Source organism: Schistocerca nitens, chromosome 2, assembly GCF_023898315.1.
Source record: "Schistocerca nitens isolate TAMUIC-IGC-003100 chromosome 2, iqSchNite1.1, whole genome shotgun sequence".
In the NCBI taxonomy this organism is placed as follows: domain Eukaryota; kingdom Metazoa; phylum Arthropoda; class Insecta; order Orthoptera; family Acrididae; genus Schistocerca; species Schistocerca nitens.
Genome location: NC_064615.1, coordinates 212,194,973 through 212,217,866, shown reverse-complemented (window position 1 = coordinate 212,217,866; position 22,894 = coordinate 212,194,973). Strand labels below are relative to the sequence as shown.

Here is a 22,894-nt window from a genome sequence, read left to right as displayed (position 1 = left end):
ACCGTCCTTATGTTGTCATTTATGGTGTAGCTACCAGTTTCGACCCTTCAGCGTCCCATCTTCAGGTGTTACTTGATACCGAAGCTGGTAGCTACACAGTAAATGACAACATAAGGACGGCGATAGGTGTTTAATTTTCTTAAAATATTCAACGATGTCCCTCTACGAATTCTGCAATTTTCCAACCGAAATTGGCCGGTAAAATAAACGTGTTGCGTTACTTACTGAAGGCCCCTCATATGAAACGTGATGTCACTCTAGATACGACGCAGAAGCAAACCACATTGCTGGAGCATTTAGAAACGTAGTTGGAGCGCCGTAATTGGTTCAAACTGGAACGCGAGTTCGTTTCACTGTAACTCAAACACACTGAAGATGGCTGTTTTAGCCGAAATCTAGATATGCAAGAGTAATAAAATCTAATGGGACTGCCAATTAACAATAGACAGTTTGAACTGTTTCTTTAATAGTCATGTCATGTAAAGCTTTTTGAAAGAAGTTTTCTCCATTTGACCGTAAACTGCTATTCACTTATTTCAAGCAATCATGATTTTGGCTTCATAGCAATTGTCAAATCCAAGATGGACATTTTGTATCATTTCTGTTTACACCATTAAACGACTATAAATCCGAAATCAAGATTATGTGAAATAAATGATTAGTAACGTATAGTCAAAAGCCGAAAATTTCTTAAAAAAAATAATGGTTGTTTGCTAATCTGTTCACTTCGGAAAAATGTGTTTACCCCGTGAGAAATCAGAATCTGCGAACCTGGGTAATGCACTGAATACACGAGAGCATGTGCAAGTATTCTTTCACAATAATTACAAGTAGAAAACTGTAGGAAGCGATCGCGAAGCAAACACTACGTTTGTACGTTGGTACTGTTGCAGTGAAAATGTTGTAGTTCGATAAATTACGACCGGGGAAGCAGAACCGGCGTTCATAATAGCGCCCGCCAGTAGCCGGTGCACCGGCTATGAAGTTTTGTGTTACAAACAGTGACAGCTATTGTAAGATCTGAAACACAAAATCAAACCAGCATCCAAAATCTTTGATCTGCTGGAACGTACAGAACAGTTCTGATGCCGCTCCAGGTAATTTATCTTTCTGATAGGATGAAAAAGCACCTCAAATGTTTTTATTCCAGTCTTTTATAACAGTATCAATTCTTTTGACGATGACCGGTTTCATTACGGCCTTATCACTTTAGGACATGGTGTAGAAAAAAGATCTGAGAATGGTCATTACTGACTGAAACCGGTCATAGGCAAAAGAATTGATATTGTGAGCAAAGACTGAAATAAAAAATATTTGACAGTATTGGATCACTGTTCATATACGCGACTATGTCTCAGCTGGTGAAAAAGCACCTACCTGAATGACGCGGTTGTGGAGGCTGCGCAAGAGTGGATGCCTACCGGAAGTCAAACAACACGGTGTCAACACGAGCGGATTTTTCTACGACACTCTGGATCTCGGGGGCGAATTGGGCGATCTGAGTTTCGCAAGATCTCTATTTGCGGAATCCATGTTGGTTTTTATGGAGGAGATTGTTGGACTTGGTGGGCTAGTGGTAAAGTGCAAGCCCGAGAACCATAAAGTTGCAGGCTCGAATCCTAATAAACTAGAATTTTTCAGTCAACGTATAGGCTGGCCGTCACTTCTCAAAGATGTGAAGACATGCCAGGAAAGACACGTGGTTCGGAATGTAAGTTAAACTTACATTCCTGTTTCCTCGGTACCACTACTGAGGTACGGTAAGCTCGCGCAAGTCGGTGAAGCGACATCCGAATGAAAGAACTCTCCAACAGGTAGCTGAACCATCAAGTTGCCTTCCATTAGGAATGAGGATGCACTCATCGACTGTGATATGACTTCCAAAATGATGGAGCACGGCAATCAGTCGTCCTTTCCTTTCAGGTTTTATTAAACCAAGTCCAGCTTTCGGCTACTTTACTTTAGAGGGAGATTTTCGTCCTCCAGAAAAGTCACCGTGCCTTTCGTTACTGCCTACACTTTTTTTCAAAACAAAATTATTTATTCATAACAATGTTCATCATACACCAAAAAAAAAAAAAAATGGTTCTGAGCACAATGGGACTTAACATCTGAGGTCATCAGTCCCCTAAACTTACTTAAACCTAACTAACCTAAGGACAGCACACACATCCATGCCCCAGGCAGGTTTTGAATCTGCGACCGTACTAGCAGCGCAGTTCCGGACTGAAGTGCCTAGAACCGCTCGGGCACAACGGCCGGCTTCGTCATACAACAAAACCCACCACCTAACTAATTAGTGGGTCCTACAAATTCATATGCAGCTCAATATACAATAGTGTTTCTTAATTCTAGTTGGCAAGATGACTACGTTATTTGCTCTACCGGGAATTGCGGTATATACTACTATTTCACTATACTACTGCAGCGTTACGGATGTGCCAGCACAGGTATAAACCTACTTTCATGGCCGTACTCACCGAGCTAACCCCAGTGGGCATGCCCCTCGTATTGGGCTGGCCCTAGAAACTATACTATCGCTGCAGGATCCTGAAAAAAATTTTTTTCTACTAAGTTACATCTATGACTATCTTAAACCCAGTATAAGGCCCACCTCCCTCCTAGTCCGGACGTAGCGGATTCCGACCAGAACGGCGGTCGGCCAGTGCACCCCGCGGCGGTATAGGGTGGGGTGGGTGCGTAATTACGCAATTTGGTAATCTTTTACTTTCAGGGATTGTCGCCCAGATATTCCCTTAATATCATGATGGAAACCTCGTTCGCCAAGCTGTCAAGGATCTCAAAGGTATTTTCCTGTCTCAATAAGTGATAAGTGTCATTATTCGGTAAATGTCGCCGCAAGTCAGCTGCCAAGTCATCATATGCGGGGTCTGGTCTGGTGTGACCTACAAGGCTCCACAGTCGCACGAAGGCACCGCCCTCTTCCCAAACCAACGCAGGTATGCCGGATAGGGCCCGTGACTTGTGATGAAGTGCAACAGACCTCTGCTTGGTTGAAAATACGTGATTTTCAATCGCTCCTAGACACTTGGTTAAACTTTGAAATGTCCTGCGTCGCGTCCCGTCAGTCGCTCAAGTCTCTTGCCATAATTCCCTCCCTCGTCGTGTGATCGAAATTTTATTCGCTATCTGAACCCCCATAATTTCTGTCGTCCTTTCAATTTTCCCTCTTTTCACCCAGTACGAGGCCACCTGCTCCCTTATTTTAATGTCAAGTGGGCAGAGATCCATTATCACTGGACTTGTTCTGTATGGCCCAGTCGACCTCATCAGCATATTCCGCTGCGCTCTCCGCACAGATACGGCGGGCACAACCCTCGTGAGCCTGTGCGCACAGACTCCGCTGCCCTAACCGACAATCGAGATTCTGACGGTCGGGTTTCTGTCTAGCTGGCCTTTTAACAGTAAGTATGTGGATTTATTCGAAGCAGTCTTCATCTTGGCTTTACGGTACCAATCAGATAACAAAGATATTGCGCGTTCTATCTTCGGTTCCAGATTTTCGCGGCTACGGCTGCCTACCAACGGGAAGATGTCGTCTGCGTAGGCTATGGCTTCTAGAGTCTCTTCGCTGCGTTTTAATTTAGCTCCTCTTCCCTGCGGTTTAATTCGTCCAATAGAGGCTCCATATTCATATCCCAGAAGAGTGGCCCCAGGACAGAGCCCTGCGGACACCCCTTGGTTATTCTTGTGCTAACCCGTCCAGTAGGGGACCATAACCAGACCTTCCTTACGCAATAACTTCTCAGACACCCATATAGCAGCCCTGGGCACTCCTTTTTCTCGCGAGCAGGAGAAAAGCGAAGGGCATCATAGGTGGTCAAAGGCACCACCGATGTCCACCATGATGCCGACAATATACTCATGCGGAGATGAGCCACAGACGTCGGCCTCCAGGGCAGAAGCGACAGACGATAATTGGCCCGGCCGAAAGCCGAACTGCCTGTCGCTCACAGAGCGAGGTGGCGCAGTAGTTAGCACACTGGACTCGCATTCGGGAGGACGACGGTTCAGACCCGCATCCGGCCATCCTGATTTAGAATGAAATTACAATTAAATCAATATCATTAGCTGCTCACGGGCGTTGATATACATCAACAGGGACAGTTGAAGATATGTGCCCCGGGAATCGAACCCGGGATCTGCTGCTTACATGGCAGACGCTCTATCCATCTGAGCCACCGAGGCCACAGAGGATAGTGCGACTGATGGTATTTATTGCCGGCATGCTCCCTGTGGGACCCACATTCTCAAAATGGCTCTGAGCGCTATGGGACTCAACTGCTGTGGTCATAAGTCCCCTAGAACTTAGAACTACTTAAACCTAACTAACCTAAGGACATCACACACATCCATGCCCGAGGCAGGATTCGAACCTGCGACCGTAGCAGTCGCACGGTTCCGGACTGCGCGCCTAGAACCGCGAGCCCACATTCTCAACTTACAGTCCACACACTACATTCGTATTGCCCCTGCCATTATACCCATTACTCACGGCAGACAATCCACCGAGTCCCGTAAGAGTTCAGGCAAATCGTGTGCATCCGCACTGAAGAAGGTTATCAGCAGGTTAGCTTTAAACGATATGAAGATGGCATCTGTTCTTTCGGACATGTCCGAAAGAACAGATGCCATCTTCGTATACTGATTTAGGTTTTCCGTGATTTCCCTAAATCGCTCCGGGCAAATGCCGGGATGGTTCTTTTGAAAGGGCACGGCCGACCGCCTTCCCCATCCTTCCCTAATCCGATAAGACCGATGACCCAAACAACCCAACCCTGTCGCTCATCCCGCCTAGCACTCTGTGTGCAGCCAGTCGATCAGCTAACAGCTCTTCAGAAAGCCAGTTAGGCCTGTACGGTTTTTCCAGTGTCGGATCCTTGTCAGGACCTTTATTTATTGTTACTACATTTGCCCTCTTCCAAGTGGCCCGGAATTTGTGTAGTCGACTGCCTACACTTTCCGACTTGCCCTCGTACGTCGCCCGACAGCGCCGCAGCGCCTCGAGCCAAGCCGGGGCCCGGACCCAGGCGCTCCGCCACGTACGGCGGCCCAGTACGTGCGCTGCCCGCCGCCGCTTTTAATATTTAACACCCGCGCCGGTCCGCCCGCGCCTGCCCTGGGCGGAGCCGCGAGCTACACGCGGCCGGCCGCACATACATACATGCAGGCACACGCGGCTTGTGGCTGCAGCTCAGCTAGCAGCGCGACGTGCGCCAGCGGCGCATCTGGACCGGGCCACCGACAGCCGACAGCCGTTCCATCTGAGGCTGCGCGCTCATCGGCATGCCGGCCGACGCCCGCGCCCGCTGCGGCGGTCCCACAAACTACGGCCGCAGGTATTCACCGCCTGGTCTCCTGCCAACTACTGCCGTCTCTTCCCGCTGGCAGTCCCCGCTGAAATGTAACACATTATCCGTCACTGGCAAGTGGTGCTCTCCATCCCTAACCAGGAGTCGTATGTTTTTCCTTGCGGTATTGCCCAGTGTGGAAACAGAACATGAATACTGAGGCGGAAAGGGAAGGAAAGTCTCGAATTTGTAACGCGTTGTACAGCAGGACGACGAAGGGGAAAAACGAAATAGCATGTGACGAAAAAAGAAGCAAGAGAAGAGAAAATTACAAGGGGTCTCCAGTAAGTTAATTAGTTACACATTATTACGGCAGGCCAAGTAACACCAGTTGAATGCTGCACTACACTTCAAAGTAACACAGATACGTAACGGTATTTTTCAAAGAGGTCACAAAGTCTCTGTGAACAACCCCGGAAGGTACTACAAATCGTCCAATTCGCTCTGAGCACTATGGGACTTAACTGCTGTGGTCATCGGTCCCCTAGAACTTAAAACTACTTAAACCTAACTAACCTAAGGACATCACACACATCCATGCCCGAGGCAGGATTCGAACCTGCGACCGTAGCAGTCGCGCGGTTCCGGACTGAGCGCCTAGAACCGCTAGACCACCGCGGCCGGCGAAACGTTTTTGTGATGCCTCGTGTAAGGATGAGAAATGCGTATCGTCAAGTTTCCGACTTCGGTAAAAGACGAATTGTAGCCTATCGCGATTTCGGTTTATCGTATCGCGACATTGCTGCTCGCGATAGTCGAGATTCAATGACTGTTAGCATAATATGGAATATGTGGGTTCAGAAGAGTAATACGGAACGCCGTGCTGGATCCCAACGGCCTCATATCACTAGCAATCGAGATGACAGGCATCTTATCCGCATGGCTGTAACTTATCGTGCAGCCACGTCTCGATCCCGGAGTCAACAGACGGGGACGTTTGCAAGACGACAACCATCTGCACGAACAGTTCGACGACGTTTGCAGCAGCATGGACTATCAGCTCGGTGACCATGGCTGCGGTTACCCTTGACGCTGCATCAGACAGGGGAGCCTGCGATAGTATACTCAACGACGAACCTGGGTGCACGGATGGTAAAGAGTCATTTTTTCGGATGAATCCAGGTTCTGTTTACAGCATCATGATGGTCGCATCCGAGTTTGGCGATATCGCGGTGAACGCACATTGGAAGCGTGTATTCGTCATCGCCATACTGGCGTATTACCCGGTGTGATGGTATGGGCTGCCATTGGTTACACGTCTCGGTCGCCTCTTGTTCGCATTGACGGCACTTTGAATAGTGGACGTTACATTTCAGTTATGTTGTGATACATGGCTGTACCCTTCATTCCATCCCTGCGAAACCCTACATTTCAGCAGGATAATGCACGACCGCATGTTGCATGTCCTGTACGTGCCTTTCTAGATGCAGAAAATTTTCTACTGCTGCCCTGGCCAGCACATTCTCCAGATCTCTCACAAATTAAAAACGTCTGGTCAATGGTGGCCGAGCAACTGGCTCGTCACAATACGCCAGTCACTACTCTTGATGAACTGTGGTATCGTGTTGAAGCTGCATGGGCAGCTGTACCTGTACACGCCATCCAAGCTCTGTTTGACTCAATGCCCAGGCGTATCAAGGCCGTTATTACGGCGAGAGGTGGATGTTCTGGGTTCTGATTTCTCAGGATCTATGCACCCAAACTGCGTGAAAATGTGAGCACATGTCAGTTCTAGTAGAATATATTTGTCCAATGAATACCCGTTTATCATCTGCATTTCTTCTTGGTGTAGCAGTTTAGTGTACTTAAACCTAACTAACCTAAGGACATCACACATCCATGCCCGAGGCAGGATTCGAACCTGTGACCGTAGCGGTCACGCGGTTCCAGACTGTAGCGACTAGAACCACTCGGCCACCCCGACCGGGAATCGTCCAATTCCTCGATGATAGAAATCCGCTCCTTGGCTAAACCCCCGGTGTGCACAACATGCTTGTGTACGTCTGGCTCCCTAATGTTGTCTCCTCATGGTGATTATCATGCCTATAAATGGTTAAACAGACCTCGCCATTGACAACATACACCTAGGGATTTCCATTAAACGAAGTATCGGGTTATGGTTTTACTTCACTTTTCGTTTAACACTTCAGACCAATATTTCCTAGCTGATAGAATGAATTACAGTTGGGTAATACGCTGAAGCGCCAAAGAAACTGGTGTAGCCATGCGTATTCAAATACAGATATGTAAACAGGTAGAATACAGTGCTGCAGTCTGCAACGCCTATATAAGACAAGTGTTTGGCGCAGTCGTTAGATCGGTTACTACTGCTACAATGGCAGGTTATCAACGTTTAAATGAGTTTGAACGTGATGATATAGTCGGTGCATGAGTGATAGCACACAGCATCTCAGAGGCAGCGACGAAATGAGGATTTTCCCGTACGATCATTTCACACGTGTACCGTGAATATCAGGAATCCGGTAAAATATCAAATCTCCGACATGCTGCGACCACAAAAAGATCCTGCAAGAACGGGACCAACGACGGCTGAGAATCGTTCAACGTGTCAGAAGTGCAACCCCTCGGCAAACTGATGCAGATTTCAATGCTGGACCATCAAGAAGTGTCAGCCTGGGAACCATTCAATGAAACATCATATACATGGGCTTTCAGAGCCGAAGGCCCACTCGTGTACCCATGATGACTGCACGACACAAAGCTTGACGTCTCGCGTGGACCTGTCAACACCGACATTAGACTGTTGATGACTGGAAATATGTTGCCTGGCCAGACGAGTCTCGTTTCAAATTATATCGAGCGGATGGATGTGTACGGGTATAGAGACAACCTCATGAATCCCTGGGCCATGCATGTCATACGACGTTCAGATGTGTGTGAAATCTTATGGGACTTAACTGCTAAGGTCTTCAGTCCCTAAGCTTACACACTACTTAACCTAAATTCTCCTAAGGACAAACACACACACCCTTGCCCGAGGGAGGACTCGAACCTCCGCCGGGACCAGCCGCACAGTCCATGACTGCAGCGCCTGAGACCGCTCGGCTAATCCCGCGCGGCCCCAGCATGTCAAAGGATCTGTTCAGGCTGGTGGAGGCGTGAGCGTTTGGGGTGATACGGGATACCTGATACGTCTAGATACGACTCTAACAGGTGACACGTACGTAAGCATCATGTCTGATCACTTGCATCCATTCATGTCCATTGTGCATTCACACGGACTTGGGCAATTCCAGCAGGACAATACGACACCCCACACGTCCAGAATTGCTACAGCGTGGCTCCAGGAACACTCTTCTGAGTTTAAACACGGCCTTTTATTTAGTTGTAAAACCGAGCTGCATCTCCACGAAGTTATTAATACTACTACTACTACTAATAATAATAATAATAATAATGTCACCCAGTGTGTTACAGGTTGCCTATCTAACGACTTCAAGGGGCAACAAAAATTTTATTTTCAGTATTTCTTATAATTACTGACAAATTTAAAACGCTCTCATAATTACTCAAAAGGCATAAGCGTTTAACACATTAAGTCAGTTTGATAAGCAAATGTGATTTCAATTGTTATAATGAATGAACAATGCACTGCCTGCATCACAATAGTAATCCAGACGGTATTTGTAAATTCATTACAGTAAGTCAAGTATTGAGGTTAGAATACTCCCGCCTCATTTGACTACAACGCACAGTGTCCATACAACCACGTCAAACTCTCATAAAAGCTTTTCTTTGGGATGTTGTCACACTGGTTTGAATATCAGTTATGTCGAAGTATAGACCCATTACGTGAGTTTCTGCACTTTGTCGTTTCGTTGTAGGTCTGTATTGATAATTCCGAGTCCACAAAAGAATTTCCCACATTTTGCATTTCACTCAAATCGTAGCAGACGCCCACGCGTCGCCGTTTTTGTTCGGGACTGAAAGTGAGCGGGACGAACTTTGAACACGCTTTTCTCTTCTTCCAAATGTTCTGGAAAATGTCTTGTGCACTTGATGTAGAGATATTGCTCCATTGCGATTTGTAGCACAAGAACATGACATGCTGCAGCAGCATGCCCACTACTTAATACTGCCTTCTCACAATTGAGTGGTTGAATGCACATCTGTGGTTTACGGTTGTCAGCAAGCTGCTACCGTTGTTACAGCACTGATGTCGCTTATACGCCAGGCGTAAAACAAGTTTCCGAAGTTTTGGACGGATAGTTTGTGTCTTGAGGCAGGTGTAAGCCACTGTGCGCTAATTATCCGGATCATATTGATTCAGTATTTCAGAGTGAGAGTAGTTACCGATTTCCAACATAATGTCGAACCTTTTATAAACTTTTTCTCGCTGACACCTGGTACGAAATATGAAAGGAAAAGTTTATCACTTACTGTATTTTCAATGTTCACACAGTAAAGCATCTATACATGACGCGTTTTAATTTATTTATTCTTCACTAATAACTCTATTCGCAGAACATTTCGCAGGCAGTATCTACGTGCACCACTGAATGGGCCTGCAAAATTATGTCACTGCACAGCACATTGTTCAGGAGATACAATGTCATAAACGTTGAGCTGCGTGAAAATGAAACACCAGGGCGAAATTTACAGATACAATTGAAACACGTGTAAAAATACATGTGAAATACATTAAATAGATGTGTAATATATTGACATGCGTGTACTTGGGCAAATCCGTAAGCGAAAAGCTCATCCTGAACCCCCTGGAACGATTTCAGCCAATTTGGCACACAGAAGGGGGGATGGATAGAGAGAGCGGAGAGGAGAAGATTGACAGAGAAAGGAAATAGGAGATGGTCAGAGACAGGGAGACGAAGATATAGGCAGAGAGGGGAGGAGGAGACGAACAGACAGACACAGAGAAAGTGAAGAGGAAAAGATGGGGAGAGAGAGAGAGAGAGAGAGAGAGAGATACGAGGAGTGGACAGAGAAAGGAAAGAGCAGAAGATAAGCAGAGAGAGGTGAAGGAGGAGATGGAATTAGATGGGGAGGAGCAGAATGATAGGGGGGGAGGAGATTGACAGAGTGGTGAGGAGTAGACAGACAGAGAGAGGGAGGAAGAGATGGACTAATAGAATACTGGAATAAATACGAGGGGCGTTCAGAAAGTAAGCTCCGATCGGTCGCGAAATGGAAACGACTATGAAAATCCGATAAAGCTTTGCACAGATGTGTTGGGTAGTGTCTCTAGTATAACCCCAGTTAGCATCACGTCGCTCTTCTCATTTCTGAGCTCGCAGTGAGTGCGTAAAGATGTATAGAAAATAGTGTCTGCCGCCAAGTACGAGGGCCTGGTGAGAAATTTCGCCTGAAGCTATGCAGCTAACATTACATAACTGTCGTGCTGTTTCTTCTTCAAGACAATTCTCAGCCGCATTCTGCAGGGGCAATGAAGATGCTCCTGCATCGTTTTCAAATGGAAATGTGAGATTACCCACAATACAGTCCGCAATTGTCTCCCCCTGAGGTTCATCTCTGGTCACATGAACCGCTGTCTTTGAAGACAACATTTTGACACAGACAACGAGGTGTAGGCCAGCGTGGAGAATTGGCGGAATGCACTGGCGGCTGCCTTCTATGATGAGGCTATTGAAAAGTTGGTACAACACTATGACAAAAGTCTAAGTCAGAACGGCGACTACGTAGAGAAGTAACTGAAAGGTGTAGCTAATTGTTACAAGTAAAACATTTCTGATGTTCACTGTGGTTTCAATTTGGCAATCAATCGGAGCTTACTTTCTGAACAGGCCTCGTACATATCTGGGCAACATCTGGTACCAGTTAGCAGTATATAATAAAGAACTAGAAAAGGGTTTCCTATTACTCTTTAAGGGTGAGGGCTGGCTTTGCTAGAACCACAGGAAATGAAACCGCACAATATGCTCTGTTTCATTGTGGACCTTGTTGTTTTTACCTCTATTTTGAAATCAAATAAAACGTACCCAGGAACAAATATTCGATTGAAATTTAAAAACGCTGCAGTTATATCTTGCCAATACTGTATATAATATACATATAAACATAGGTTTCCACGGCCATTGTAAAACAAAAACACCCTGAAGGAGGTGACTTGCAATAGTGACCGAAACGTCCGTAGTTTTACATATGGACAATGCAGTCACAAACCCAGAAACATTTTGACTATATTTAATAGTCTTCATTACATTACTGCTCACCTACGCACCAATAATCAGTAAATGAAATCAAATTAACCAGGAGCATTACCAAACCGAGCTGTTACACTACACATTTAGGCATCTAAATTGTTTTGACCCAGTTCAAACAAATTCAAGGAAAGATTCGACTGGATGAATCGCTTCACGACCAACTGAAAGGCAGACAGACGAAGCACTGCATAAGTTTCTGGTGATACAGACATTTTATACAATAAACACTTTTTATTAAACTGGCTGCCGGAAATATGTTTAGCTGTGCTATGAAAATGTTCAGTTTTGTTCTTTCTCGTAGTAATTTTTAATAGAAACAGGAAATGTTTTAAATGCGAACATTTTTAGGTTAGGCTTTACCGTGACTGTTACTGACATTAAATGAAACAACAAGTTTACTGTTACCAGTCACCGTTGACTGGTAACAGTAAACTTGTTGTTTCATATAAGGAAATGTTTGTGGCTAACTTTATAATCTTACCTGTTCGTAGGTTACAACTATACGAAATACTGCCATTAAAGTCACAATCCTTACCTATCCAGCAAGTGGAAAGGTCTCTCTCATACCCTGTGTACTGACGAACCCAACCGATTTACCCATTAATTTTGACTTCTATTCCCAATCAAGGTTCCGTTTACAATGACATTAAATGAGGTCAGAGAGATGGGGAAGGAGGAGGGGGTCAGCAAAGAGAGGGGAAGGTAGGAGAGGGTTAAAGAGAGGGGGGAGGGGGGGGAAAGGGAGAGTAGGACGTAGATTCATTGGAAGAATCCTAAGGAAATGTAATCCGAAAACAAAGGAAGTAGGTTACAGTACACTTGTTCGCCCACTGCTTGAATACTGCTCACCGGTGTGGGATCCGTACCAGATAGGATTGATAGAAGAGATAGAGGAGATCCAACGGAGAGCAGCGCGCTTCGTTACAGGATCATTTAGTAATCGCAAAAGCGTTACGGAAATGATAGATAAACTCCAGTAGAAGACTCTGCAGGAGAGACGCTCAGTAGCTCGGTACGGGCTTTTGTTGAATTTTCGAGAACATACCTTCACCGAGGAGTCAAGCAGTATATTGCTCCCTACTACGTATGGGGCAGATGTGGATTCTGACCACAATCTATTGGTTATGAACTGCAGATTGAAACTGAAGAAACTGCAAAAAGGTGGGAATTTAAGGAGATGGGACCTGGATAAACTGAAAGAACCAGAGGTTGTAGAGAGTTTCAGGGAGAGCATAAGGGAACAATTGACAGGAATGGGGGAAAGAAATACAGTAGAAGAAGAATGGGTAGCTCTGAGGGATGAAGTGGTGAAGGCAGCAGACGATCAAGTAGGTAAAAAGACGAGGGCTAATAGAAATCCTTGGGTAACAGAAGAAATATTGAATTTAATTGATGAAAGGAGAAAATATAAAAATGCAGTAAATGAAGCAGGCAAAAAGGAATACAAACGTCTCAAAAATGAGATCGACAGGAAGTGCAAAATGGCTAAGCAGGGATGGCTAGAGGACAAATGTAAGGATGTAGAGGCTGGTCTCACTAGGGGTAAGATAGATACTGCCTACAGGAAAATTAAAGAGACCTTTGGAGAGAAGAGAACCACTTGTATGAATATCAAGAGCTCAGATGGAAACCCAGTTCTAAGCAAAGAAGGGAAGGTAGAAAGGTGGAAGGAGTATATAGAGGGTTTATACAAGGGAGATGTACTTGAGGACAATATTATGGAAATGGAAGAGGATGTAGATGAAGACGAAATGGGAGATAAGATACTGCGTGAAGAGTTTGACAGAGCACTGAAAGACCTGAGTCGAAACAAGGCCCCGGGAGTAGACAACATTCCACTAGAACTACTGATGGCCTCGGGAGAGCCAGTCATGACAAAACTCTACCATCTGGTGAGCACGATGTATGAGACAGGCGAAATACCCTCAGACTTCAAGAAGAATATAATAATTCCAATCCCAAAGAAAGCAGGTGTTGACAGATGTGAAAATTACCGAACTATCAGTTTAATAAGTCACAGCTGCAAAATACTAACGCGAATTCTTTACAGACGAATGGAAAAACTGGTAGAAGCGGACCTCGGGGAAGATCAGTTTGGATTCCGTAGGAAGGTTGGAACACGTGAGGCAATACTGACCTTACGACTTATCTTGGAAGAAAGATTAAGAAAAGGCAAACCTACGTTTCTAGCATTTGTAGACTTAGAGAAAGCTTTTGACAATGTTGACTGGAATACTCTCTTTCAAATTCTGAAGGTGGCAGGGGTAAAATACAGGGAGCGAAAGGCTATTTACAATTTGTACAGAAACCAGATGGCAGTTATAAGAGTCGAGGGGCATGAAAGGGAAGCAGTGGTTGGGAAAGGAGTGAGACAGGGTTGTAGCCTCTCCCCGATGTTATTCAATCTGTATATTGAGCAAGCAGTAAAGGAAACAAAAGAAAAATTCGGAGTAGGTATTAAAGTTCATGGAGAAGAAGTAAAAACTTTGAGGTTCGCCGATGACATTGTAATTATTTCAGAGACAGCAAAGGACTTGGAAGAGCAGTTGAACGGAATGGACAGTGTCTTGAAAGGAGGATATAAGATGAACATCAACAAAAGCAAAACGAGGATAATGGAATGTAGTCAAATTAAGTCGGGTGATGCTGAGGGAATTACATTAGGAAATGAGACACTTAAAGTAGTAAAGGAGTTTTGCTATTTAGGGAGTAAAATAACCGATGATGGTCGAAGTAGAGAGGATATAAAATGTAGACTGGCAATGGCAAGGAAATCGTTTCTGAAGAAGAGAAATTTGTTAACATCGAGTATAGATTTAAGTGTCAGGAAGTCGTTTCTGAAAGTATTTGTATGGAGTGTAGCCATGTATGGAAGTGAAACATGGACGATAACCAGTTTGGACAAGAAGAGAATAGAAGCTTTCGAAATGTGGTGCTACAGAAGAATGCTGAAGATAAGGTGGGTAGATCACGTAACTAATGAGGAGGTATTGAATAGGATTGGGGAGAAGAGAAGTTTGTGGCACAACTTGACTAGAAGAAGGGATCGGTTGGTAGGACATGTTTTGAGGCATCAAGGGATCACAAATTTAGCATTGGAGGGCAGCGTGGAGGGTAAAAATCGTAGAGGGAGACCAAGAGATCAATACACTAAGCAGATTCAGAAGGATGTAGGTTGCAGTAGGTACTGGGAGATGAAGAAGCTTGCACAGGATAGAGTAGCATGGAGAGCTGCATCAAACCAGTCTCCGGACTGAAGACCACAACAACAACAACTACGTATGGATGTAGATGGAGATATCTAATTCTCATACATTTTTAGCAATTGCGAAGCATTGCCGGATTCGCTATTTAACAATACAATCCAATTAGCTTGAAGGTATTATACACCACATAAATGTGTAGTATGCGAACTATTTGCACACGCTGAGCAAAACAGAACCTAATGTCCAACAATAATACAAATTGCAGGAAACGACGGAAAGTGCTTATGGCTGTTTCTGGTATGCGTTCCTTCGTCTGATTCTGAAATAAGTCAATAGTATGAAGAACCGGACAAAAAATATCGTGTGTTCCTGGATTCACAACCCTACCTGCAGAATGCTCTTCCGTATATGGGACTTACATTCTTTATGAAATTGGAGGAGGCAAGGGTTACTGTCTCTGGAACGACAGGAAAAATAAAGATGACGATACTGTAAAAGGTAAACATTCCTCGATGTTTTCAATCTGACAGGAGAGATCCGGCTCGACTAAGAACCGGCGTTTCGCGTGTTTCGTCCCGCACGCAACAGCCGGGCGCCAGGAAGACTGCGGAAGAGACGGTGTGCCGAGTCCGCGACGGCGTGCAGATCATCACAGGCTAAATAAAACGATGCGCTAACTCCGCGCTCGAGAGGTCGGGCGGGCAGGTAGCGAGAAGCGCGCATCGCGGGAGCCGGCTGGCTTTGCAGGCGCGGAGAGAGAGAGAGAGAGAGAGAGAGTGAGAGAGAGAGAGGGGGGGGGGGGGGCTCAAGGACGTGGGAACCCGGCGCGCATTCCTGTGGCACGGCTGCCGGTCGCTGGAGGGAGCGGGGAGCGCCCGGAATTCTGACCCCATGTCGCGCCCGCGCTGCCCCCACCGGCAAAAACAAAGGAGCGTGCCGCGCCAGATCGCATCTCGGGAATTCCAGGAAGAGCTCAGCTGGGCTCCGCGAAATGTGACCTTGTAGTCCGGTCCTCGGCGCTACTGCTCCCAAAGCGGCAAAATCACTCCGTAATCAGATCGGTTGGTCTCGCTAGCGCTTCGACGTCCGACCGTTTACTCGTGGCGTGAAAAGACTTGCACGATCTAATTTTGTACCATATGACGAACACGGATTCTCATCTTCAAGACAAGATAGCAAAGAGGAGTACCACACCTTGAACGAAAAACAGAAGAAGAGAAGTGCGGATCCAGACTGTAACTAAATGACTCCTGATAGGTTAAGTGTTTTCTACGCCTATTATAGACGCTGTTGTAACTGTCACCTGCTTAAAATACCTTATCGCGTTGCATAGTAACGCTAAATACATATTTATATGCGAGATCGCACTTTTTTGTGAGAATATAACTTCACGTCATAAATTTTTCGAGAATGAGGTTGGGATGCCCTATTAGTGTCAGGGTAAATTTGTTAGCCAAAAAGAAAAGAGTTCAGATTGGCCTAGTGCAATTTAGCATCAAAGCAACTTAAATAAGTTTTATATTACTGGCTTGTAAGATAGGTGACGCTAGGTGGCAGTGCGGGTCGGCCGAGAGGCGTGCGGAGATGATCCGCGAAAGTACGATAAACATTGTGTCCCAATGGCGTAGTGGCTAACGCAACTCCCTACTCAGCAGGAGACCCTGGGTTCGAATCCCAGCCTGCCACACACTTTCACTCGTCCTCTCTCATTCCGCATAAAGTCCCGATGCAGCTGGCATCAATACTCCTGTCCCTTCCCTTTCCTTTCCTATCTCAACCCTCCATTTTCAATTTACGCAATTAAATAACTCTATTGGTATAGCTGGCTTGAACTGACTACATAATCTTGTATCAGACTGTACTAAACATATCTTACACAATGAGGTCAGCCTTTTAATTAAAATAGTGTAAATGACCATGTAATACAGTGCTGACGTAATCTTTTTTATATGGGACTCAAATTCTTTAAAAAATTGGAGGGGGCAGGGGTTACTAGCAACAAGGAAGTAGTGAGTGAACTTGAGTATAATAGTCAAGAGTGATCAATTCCACGTGTGGGATTCTGACGTAATAGGAAAGAAATTACTGTGCAGCTCATTCAGTAAAGCGGTAGTCATTTATTCGACCTGTACTGTTACCCGTGCACACAAAGCAAAATTAAACAAGCGTAAAAAAATGGTTCAAATGGCTCTAGACACTATGGGACTTAACATCTGTCTGAGGTCATCAGTCCACTAAACTACTTAAACCTATCTAACCTGAGGACGTCACACACATCCGTGTCCGAGGCAGGATTCGAACGCGCGACCGTAGCAGCAGCGCGGTTCCAGACTGAAGTGCCTAGAACCCTTCGGCCATAGTGGCCGGCAAACAAACGTCATTCGTTCATACTAAATATAGGTTCAACAAGTATATATACACTCCTGGAAATGGAAAAAAGAACTCATTGACACCGGTGTGTCAGACCCACCATACTTGCTCCGGACACTGCGAGAGGGCTGTACAAGCAATGATCACACGCACGGCACAGCGGACACACCAGGAACCGCGGTGTTGGCCGTCGAATGGCGCTAGCTGCGCAGCATTTGTGCACCGCCGCCGTCAGTGTCAGCCAGTTTGCCGTGGCATACGGAGCTCCATCGCAGTCTTTAACACTGGTAGCATGCCGCGACAGCGTGGACGTGAACCGTATGTGCAGTTGACGAACTTTGAGCGAGGGCGTATAGTGGGCATGCGGGAGGCCAGGTGGACGTACCGCCGAATTGCTCAACACGTGGGGCGTGAGGTCTCCACAGTACATCGATGTTGTCGCCAGTGGTCGGCGGAAGGTGCACGTGCCCGTCGACCTGGGACCGGACCGCAGCGACGCACGGATGCACGCCAAGACCGTAGGATCCTACGCAGTGCCGTAGGGGACCGCACCGCCACTTCCCAGCAAATTAGGGACACTGTTGCTCCTGGGGTATCGGCGAGGACCATTCGCAACCGTCTCCATGAAGCTGGGCTACGGTCCCGCACACCGTTAGGCCGTCTTCCGCTCACGCCCCAACATCGTGCAGCCCGCCTCCAGTGGTGTCGCGACAGGCGTGAATGGAGGGACGAATGGAGACGTGTCGTCTTCAGCGATGAGAGTCGCTTCTGCCTTGGTGCCAATGATGGTCGTATGCGTGTTTGGCGCCGTGCAGGTGAGCGCCACAATCAGGACTGCATACGACCGAGGCACACAGGGCCAACACCCGGCATCATGGTGTGGGGAGCGATCTCCTACACTGGCCGTACACCACTGGTGATCGTCGAGGGGACACTGAATAGTGCACGGTACATCCAAACCGTCATCGAACCCATCGTTCTACCATTCCTAGACCGGCAAGGGAACTTGCTGTTCCAACAGGACAATGCACGTCCGCATGTATCCCGTGCCACCCAACGTGCTCTAGAAGGTGTAAGTCAACTACCCTGGCCAGCAAGATCTCCGGATCTGTCCCCCATTGAGCATGTTTGGGACTGGATGAAGCGTCGTCTCACGCGGTCTGCACGTCCAGCACGAACGCTAGTCCAACTGAGGCGCCAGGTGGAAATGGCATGGCAAGCCGTTCCACAGGACTACATCCAGCATCTCTACGATCGTCTCCATGGGAGAATAGCAGCCTGCATTGCTGCGAAAGGTGGATATACACTGTACTAGTGCCGACATTGTGCATGCTCTGTTGCCTGTGTCTATGTGCCTGTGGTTCTGTCAGTGTGATCATGTGATGTATCTGACCCCAGGAATGTGTCAATAAAGTTTCCCCTTCCTGGGACAATGAATTCACGGTGTTCTTATTTCAATTTCCAGGAGTGTACAAACAGTCCAGTCACGTTAATCTGACAATCGCCTATCTTCGACTTCAATGTTCAGTAATCACTCACAATGGCAATACGAGCCTTGATAGGTATACAATGGGTGTCGGGGTGACGTGAAGTACAATGAAGTCGTTGTCGTAATGCGGAAGAATTATCTGACGTCCAGATGGGAATGATTATTTGCATTTCCGGCCAAGAGAAGAAGCGTTTCAGAAACTACTGAGTTTGTAAACTGTTAGCGTACAGCCGTGGTTAAAATAAAGCGTGCACGGCCAAATGGCGCTATCGAAGCCCGGCGCAGAGACAACTGCGGCGCACCACTGGATGAGCGACGGTTGCAGAAATGCAACTATTGAGCAACTATCCGTCCAGATGAACCAAGGGGCTATCAACAGCATCTCCTCAACGAACGTTCAGCGTACGTTGCTGTATATGGGCCTCAGCAGCAGGCGCTTGGTTCATGCATGCATGCTCAAGGGGGCTGGAGTTTGCACGTTAATACCCAACTGGATGTCCACTGGGTGATGCCAAGTGGCCATTTCAGATGAATCGAGTTTTTATATTGCATCAGACAGACGGCAAAAACGCTGAAATAATTTTCAGAAAGGTTCAGGTCGGAGGAGTGAATGATATGGTACGGGAAATGTTTTTTTGGCATTCATTTAGTGATCGCATCATTCTGAAAGGCACACTGGGTCAACGCAAGTGTACATCTGTCCTTGGGGACCATGTCCACCCCACGCATGCAGTTCAGCACGATGGCATCTACCAGGAGGACAACGCGATGTGTCACACTCCTCGCAGTGTACGTGTGTGGTTCGACGAGCACCACAATGAGTTTACAGTACCCTCCTGACCACCAGACTTCCCGGATTTAAAGTCAACCGAGAATCTGTGGGACCACCTCGACCAGGGTGCTCGCGCCATGGAGCTTCAACCGTGAAATCTAGCACAACTGTCTGTAACTTCCAGAACCTCACTGTTTTTACAGGACTCGCAGTAGTTCGCGCTGCAAAAGGTGTTATTCAGGCTTTTGACGGGATGGTCACATTAACGTACAGTACAGTAACAATGATCAAAACGGTTCAAATGGCTCTGAGCACTATGGGACTTAACTTCTGAGGTCATCAGTCTCCTAGAACTTACAACTACTTAAACCTAACTAACCTAAGGACATCATACACATCCATACCCGAGGGAGGACTCGAACCTCCGCCGGGACCAGCCGCACAGTCCATGACTGCAGCGCCTGAGACCGCTCGGCTAATCCCGCGCGGCCGAAATAATTCGTTCACAACTAATCACTAATAATCACTTAACACAATTGTTCACAGTTAACCACCAATAATCACTTAATAAACGAGTAAGGGAGATTATTTTAACATTTCACTTTACGTCATAGTATCCAGAAAGGCACTGCTTTTTGTTTATTAAAAGTGGAACTACATTTTACGAGTATTTTTTGAAGAAGACACACACAATACAAAACTTCTGCAATTCAGCCAGTACCGTACAGAAATAAACATTCGCACTGGTTTCAGCGACTGAGGACCGACATAGCATCTGGTGCCTTGTCGTGTTCTTAAGCCACTAAGAATCTATCTGAGGCGTGATTCCTGAAGCGACAAACAAGCAGTCAGCAATAGATTTGGACAGAATGCGTGTAGTACTTACTCTGTTGGTGGTAGTAAACATCTGAACTACTAAATGCGAAAGCGCCGAAGAGGAAGAGTAGAACCAGATTTCTCACTGCTCGTCTGGCAAAGATGGTGTGAATATAACGCTGACCCAGTTTCGTCAGATGTTCGCTCTTCCTCTCGCCGTTGCTCCAGACGTATTGGCGAGCCTTCACGCAGTGAATGCAAAGCAGTATACTTTCAGCCGAGCGCCAAGGCACTTCGCATGCAACCAGCTTAATCCCCCATCTCTTACGAATATTAGCTGCTCGTCCACACGAAAAAAGAAAGCGTTGCTCAATAAAGAGAGCGGTTCTCTTTATAGGCCAGCTGCTGCTCTCGTTTTCTTTTTACGTGCACCGATCTCCCCTCTAATTCATGCAAGGCCCATCCTCGCTAAATAAAGGCTCTTCACAGTTACAACGCGGTTTCATCCAGCTACAGCCTGCTAATCGGAGCTATTATAACCACAATCACCTGCATGGTCCACTTTCTCGAAAATTTTATGATTCCCCTCTCGTTTCTATCGTTTGGAAACCACTTTAAAGTATTAAAATATGCCAGAAAACACTCACTTATAGAAGTCGCCTCCCATGAACTGCTACTCTTTCAGTAGATTTGGCGCCACTTTCTTCATCCAGATGTCTGGGATTCAGCTCTGATTTTTAAATCTGAGTCGTTTTGACCCAACTAATGTCTATCAACTGTAATGTAGTGAATAGAAATGCGGATTGTGAACTGAAACATTCTTGGTTCGCATCCTACTTTTTGCAAATATATATGTCTATGCACCCTCTCCCCCCCCCCCCCCCCCAAAAGATAAGGGACTTTCTTTTAGATCAGTTCAGAAGTAGTTTCCCCGATTTTGTGAACGTGGACCAACGAACGATTTTCCGGTTTTATCTACAAGAGAGCTAGCACGACTTACAGTAATAGATTTTAAACTTTCTTGTTTCTGGTCTCATGTATTTCATATGTTTTAAATATACTGCTCGTGAAGAGAAGCACTAAACTGGAAAGACCCTCAGGTTTTTACTAAATTGAGAGAAGAAATAATTTTTACTTTCTGTGTAAGTCTATTGTTGTACAGTAACATTTGTAATGGTTGTTTAAAACTCCGATTGTGGTAGTATCCCTGAGTCATTCTCCGCCTGAGAAAAATTAATTACAATGAAATGAATACCCCTGGCTGCAAGGGGACAGCTGAATATGTGTGCCCCGGCCAGGACTCGTATCCGGGATCTCCTGCTTATATGGCAGACGCTCTATCTATATAAATCTCATTTTATTCGCTTTCCTTCGTTGCATTTGCTCGGAGCGGACGTCGTAAGACACCCGTATAAGTTCGTCGTTGATCCATTAACTCAGTTCTTTTATTACAAAGGGCAGTTAATTCTCTGACCGAACACGCTGAGCTACCGCGCCGGCAACCCATCTGAGCCACTGAGCACACAGATAGTGCGACTGCAGGGACCTATCTCTGGCACGCCTCCTGTGAGACCCACATTCGCAACTTATTGTCCCGCACAATGTTCTTCATATTTCCCCTGCCCATTATACTCATTACTCGCGGCTTTACTGCCGATTCCCGTAAGAGTTTGGGCACTGTTTGTGCATCTGCACAGAAGAAGATGGTCAAATGGCGGGTGACTCATATATATGAAGATGGTATCTGTTCTTTCGGACATGTCCGAAAGAACGAATACCACCTTCATATATACAAATTAATTACTCGTTGCACCGACTGACAAGAAGAAATACTTGCGTAGGATACGGTCGCCAGATTCTTCAGAGGAATTAACCACGCACATTAATCTAAATATAAATGGTCTAGATCAAAGGGTATTCGTTAGATCCTCTCGGCAGTTCGCACAGAAATTTTGTGGTCGTGGAGTGATCATAGAGCTACAAAGTGATTGGAATAGCAACACACAATTCAATATTTTAGTTGGATGTGCAAAAACACTAATAAACACAAGAATCTCGGTATAAACGTACTGTGTTCTCAATGCGTCCTTAATGCCTTTCAGTGCAAAAGCTACACTGGTGTGGAAAACAAAAGTACGAAAGTGACTTTCGCATGGTATAGCTGTACAAAGCAAAACAGCTGGATGAATGTTCGACAGTACTCAGAAAGAACTGCTACAGTATGATACAGAAGGTAACTGAAAGAAATAAATCCACACGGGTACCCTGCAAATAACATTTACGTGCCTGGCAGAGGGTTCATCGAACCATCTTCACAGTTCTCTATTATTCCAATCTCGTATAGCGCGCGGAAAAAATGAACACCTATATCTTTCCGTACGAGCTCTGTTTTCCCTTACTTTATTGTAGTGATCGTTTCTCTCTATGTAGGTCGGTGTCAACAAAATATTTCCGCATTCGGAGGAGAAAGTTGGTGATTGGAATTTCCTGAGAGGGTTCCGTCGCAACGGAAAACGCCTTTCTTTTACACAACTGGCCATTAAAATTGCTACACCAAGAAGAAATGCAGACGATAAACGGGTATTCATTGGATAAATATATTATACTGGAATTGACATATGATTAAATTTTCATGCAATTTGGATGCGTAGAACCTGAGAAATCAGTAC

The 22,894-nt window shown here is 45.9% G+C and overlaps 1 protein-coding gene across 1 annotated transcript in view; it reads left to right on the top strand.

Annotated features, from left to right (window-relative positions):
* LOC126234930 (inter-alpha-trypsin inhibitor heavy chain H4-like) overlaps positions 1-22,894 on the top strand; it is a 194,105-nt gene that overhangs the window by 43,515 nt on the left and 127,696 nt on the right. The gene's annotated exons all lie outside the window — the stretch shown is intronic.